Source organism: Octodon degus, unplaced genomic scaffold, assembly GCF_000260255.1.
Source record: "Octodon degus isolate 3935 unplaced genomic scaffold, OctDeg1.0 scaffold00181, whole genome shotgun sequence".
NCBI lineage: Eukaryota > Metazoa > Chordata > Mammalia > Rodentia > Octodontidae > Octodon > Octodon degus.
This window is the reverse complement of record NW_004524757.1, coordinates 276889-282205: the sequence shown is the minus strand read 5'-3', so window position 1 is coordinate 282205 and position 5317 is coordinate 276889.

The following is a 5317-nucleotide window of genomic DNA, read 5'->3' as shown; positions in this document are numbered from 1 at the left end:
ATAAAAATGAAGTATAAGAAGTAAAGCCATGCTGTTATGCTGAGCTGTAGGGGACTCAGGTCAACAATTTCTGACACTGCCAGTGAAGTAGAAAATAGTCATTATTGACTCTTATTGAAGCCTTAGTAACCTGTCAATTTGAAAATTATCATAACCAATTGTACATTTTTTATTTAATCCTCAAAAATCTATGATTACAAAAGTATATTAATTTTATATTACCTTCTTTGAAGATTGATTTAGGAAAATATATATAATGCATATTTATAAATTTAGAAATCAGAGGTGCATTCATTCTGAAATGCCACAATGTTTATTTTTATCCTTATTAAGTTAATGAAAATCAAATTCTCCTTGATATTCCAAAGACTGTTAATCAATACAAAAAGTGTTCTTCCATATTAATTAAGGTAAACATTCACTTTTCTATTATGCAGGCTTCATCCCCAGTGGTTGACTGGAACTCTGGTGGCCACCACAAGCTGATTTTATTAGTTGGTGGCAAGCTTTCTTAAGGATAACCACTGATATTTGAAAACCTTGGCAATACTTCAAAGAATCAACAACTAGAATCTCAACTTTTAGAAAAGTTTCCACATGTCTAACTAAATCACCAATAGACTAAAAAGGAAACCCATGAAATGGGAAAAAATGTAGCTGACTGTCCCTTAGATAAAGAATTAAAAGTGACAGGTACCCCAAATTGAATGTAACAGGCCCCCCAATATTGAAAGACCCAATAAAAAATGTGCATCATAGATGAATATACATTTCTCAAGTGAATAAATATAAATGATGAATAAATATATGAAAAATATTCAACAGCTTTGGTCATTTGCTAAATGCAAATTAAAACAACATTGAGATTCCATCTCACCCCAGAAAGAATGGCTATCTTTGAGAAACAACCAACAAAAATGCTGGCGAGGCTGTAGGCAAAATGGAATACTTCTCCCTTGTTGGTGGGAGTACAGACTTGTATAACCACTGTGGTGACCATTGTGGAGATTCTTTTAAAAACTAGGATTGGAAGTCCCATTCAAGCTAACTATTCCTCTCTTGGGTATCTTTCCAGATGAATTGAAAACATTGTACCACAGCAATATATGCACACTCATGTTTATAGTAGCACAATTTATCATAGCTACATCTTGGAAATACCCCAAATGCCCATCACCTGAGGAATGGATAAAAAAGTTGTGGTATTTTTATTCAATGGAGTATTACTCAGCTTTAAAATCAATACATTTGAGGCTTTTATAAGTAAATGGATGCAACTACAGATTATACTCATAAGTGGAACAAATCAGCTCTTCATGAGCAAACCTTGTATTGTTTCACTAGTGTAAGAACCTGAAAGAGTAAATTAAATGTGAAAGGTACAATAGACACTGTGAAAGGGAATCTATTCAAAGGGAAGAAAAAACTGGGATGAGGAAAGTACGGGAGACAGAGGGCAAAGAGATATTTATGTATGTAATCTTTGTATATAGGGTGACTTGCTGATTTCTGCTGGTTTCAGAGGGGAGAAGTTGATGGTTAAAATTTTTTCTTATCCTTTTAAATTTCTTTTTTTAAAAAACCAGTTTTTTTATTTTTATTTTTTTGGTGGAACCGGGGATTGAACTCAAGCCATTGTGCGTACCAGGCAAGCGCTTATTCCACTGAGCCATCTCCCCAGCCCTTAAATTTCTTATAACTTTTAACTTCTTATAACTTTTTTCCTTCTTTTTTTAAACCAATTTCATGTGCTTATATTTGGTAATATGAACAACTAATTTAAAGACAACATGCAATACAGCAACCATTGTCAAATTCCTATTGTTTTGTTTGGTGAAGTGCTGCATTGTTTCTAATTTTTTTGTTTTTTTTACATGGTAAAAAAAAGAAAATCTGGGCAAGTTTTTATTAGCTGTCACATAAAGTATTAACCTAGTAAAAATTTTCTAGATTTACCACAAAAAGAAGCTCCTGAAGGTTTTGGTCATTGCAGAACCAAAATATAAGATGGCTATAAAATATATACATTTTCCAAGGATTATTTTATCTAAAGTTGTAATGAAAAGTATGATGGAATGCAATGAGTAGATAAAATTTCAAATTGAAATGTTGAGATTCCATTTAGGGACAGTTAGCTGTTCTCAAAACCTTTGCATCTGGCTCCACTCAAAAGATATTATGTGTGGTTCCTGGAGTTTAATTTTAAAATTCATTTTATATGACATTCATGATGTAGAAATTAGGGCTCCAAATGAAATGTGAGAAAGTTATATAGTGTAAGGTTAAGTATTTTTTTATAAATTAGTGCATTAAACAGTTCAAGTTATAAAAAGTTTTTACACAAAGTACAAAGTATAATTTTTTAAAAAAATCTAAAGTGCTGTCTGTGAGATATTAAAAAGTGTTTTAACCTTTAAAAGTAAAAAAATTCTCCACCAATGACAATGTGAAAAGGGAATCTAGTCACACTCTCGATTATATTATTAGTGTTTTAAATTTTTCATTTGCCATGATCGTCTTTTTCTCAGTATCTTTTTTTCTTTCAGGTTTTACATCTACTTTTTCTTAATTTTCTTGCTGAAAGCTTTTCTTAAGTATCTGAGAATGCTTGACTGTCTGATCATAATTACAAAAAGATAATAAAATAAATTTGGGGAACTTTTATGCTTGTGTGTATAACTAGGACCCCTGGAATTTTACTGCAAAGTTATCAGTACGTTATCTTTTGGGAATGACATATTTTAGTATCTTGATATCATTCTTTCTTGTATGATAAAATACCACTGGGAAGTGTTTTCTAATTCTTTCCCTGAATGGTAGAGGTCCAGATGACTTCCACAGACTTGAAAGCAAACTTAGGTATGGACTGAGAAAGAAGAGAAGCAGTGATTCTTAGCATTTAGTATGCAATGTAGTGCTGGTCTCTAGTCAATTAACATCTCAAAGGTGCCTGGTATTTCCCACTTCTGACATCTTTTAATTTACCTGTATCTAGAATAAGCCTCCGGGTATAAACTGGGGTGGAAAGATTCCATCCCTTATGGACGTAGACTGGATAAGGAGATACAGAGGTTTGAAAACTTTTCAATAGCTTTTAGCCTACTCTTAATAACCTATCCCTTACATACTGAATTTTGCAATTACCTGGGGCTAATGTTTCTTGAATCTTTAAGGATTCTGTAATGTAAGTCTTGTTGGTTTTTAGCTTTTCCCAAGGCCTGCTTGAGATTCAGTTTTCTTAGCTCTGCTAAGTCAATTAGCACTGGTTCATTTGCTTCCCAACTTTCAAAACATTGTTGCTATTTTACTCTCTCCTCTCTGTCCTTGTGGATATTAGTGAAGTTTCCGAGGAAATGAAATTAGATGTATATATTCAATCTACCATCTTATTATCTTCTTCATCCCACTAAAGCACTGGGGATTCATACATTTAGGAAACCTAGAGTTGTTCTCATGACAAGAATTCAAATATATAAACTACATTTAATTTGCAAATGAGATTTGCAAATGAGATTAAATTCATCAGAATTCCTCAAGAAATCAAATCAAAATATAGACACAATGAAAGAAAAGAAACAGCTTTTATTGTTTCCAGCTTGTTATGTATACTTTAATGAAACTTACGAAGTCCGAAAATACTTATTTTACATGAAGTCTATATAGTACTTTTGATTTGAGTCTTAATTTTTGCTTTTTATTTATTATGTTTGTAAAATAATTAGAGAATCTTTATTTTTCATTTTAGCAAGAAGTTTATTATTTTTAAAAATTTTAAGTGAATTACACCTGAAGACTTCTGGTTATTAAAGTCATATTGTGACATAGATTCAGACTGGCATTTCTTTAAGTTAGGAGACGTATGCAGCTAAATAAACTTGTCTATATGATGTGACTGAAGGGGACAAGGAGCACAAATGTACAGTATCAAAGGAAATTGTATTCCTTTGCAATGAAATGATATGGAAAGTACATTATGAAATGTAACAGAGTAATGGGAAACTTTTTACCACAATTGTGCTTATTTTCTCTAATAACTTACTGCTATTTGAATGTTGCTAGTATCTAAGATATCAAAATAAAATTTAAATCTGTCATAATGGATTATATTTAACACAGCATTAGAAATGAGTAAAATTACCTCCTGGCGTGGAATGCCCATCCCAAAAGTTCATAAAAGATCTTGTGTGCATATTGTGTAGGAATATTTCTCTAAAGTCATAGAAATTATAAAAATAGGAACTAAATAGAACCATTTCTGATCTGAAATGGCTCATAATATAGGTCAGCTCCTGGAGGCATCACCAAAGGAGTATATAACTTTTCAATGTGAGGGAAACATATGAGGAGGCCTGCAAGAAAACTAAAGTTACTAGGATGATACCGGACCAGTCAAAGAGTGACTGAGGTTTAAATTGGTCTTAGTTTGTAGGTTTACATTTATACATTTTACCACCATTTAGTGAGTAATTGTTCATTGCAGATTCTATACAGCATGTCTGGCATATACATGTAAAAGTAATCATCTTTGCCTACTGAATGAATATTATATGATAGGAATTATGGTAGGTGAGTTATTAATGACTTTTTATGTTTATTCTTCACAAGAACCATGACTAGAAATTATGATTATCCCTAAAGTTTTTTTCTTTTTTTATGTATTTAGTACAGGGTCTATAGGGTCTCACTACTAGACTCTAGTGATCTTTCCTTTTTTTCAGCCTCCCAAGCACTGAGATTACAGGCACTCACCACCACTCCCAGTCTCAGTTACCTTCTCAGCACACCCCTGTGGGGCAGGGCCAGGACAGCAGGCCAGGGTTGGAGCCCAGGCCCCACAGTCTGCCTAAGCAACTTGTGCTTTAATCTGCTGAGCTACCTGACCAGCCTCCTAGAGGCTTTTTTCTCAAGGGACTTCACATAAGAAGAAGATAACATTGTAGGTAGAATAGTTCCTAGATAATTAATTATACAACAAATTAAAAATGTTGTTCGGAACCACAAAAGACATTGTTGGAAAATTGTTGGCAAAACTATCACCATGCCTAGTGTGAAGGGGCCTGGTGTGGTGGGAGAATTGTGTAAAGGTGGACTTCCTAATGGGAAAATGCTTCTCTGATGAGGGACAGACATAGTCCAGCTAGCATGTCCCTCCTCACAGACAGACAAGAGAAGAATAAATACTTTGAGCTCATTCACTTTCACCCTCAAAAATCATTGCTTGATGGCTGTGACTCATCCACATGGCTGACACTGACAAAGGTTCTACAATCTGAGGTACAGGATCTCAGGATAAATCCTGAGGGGATTTCACTGACCT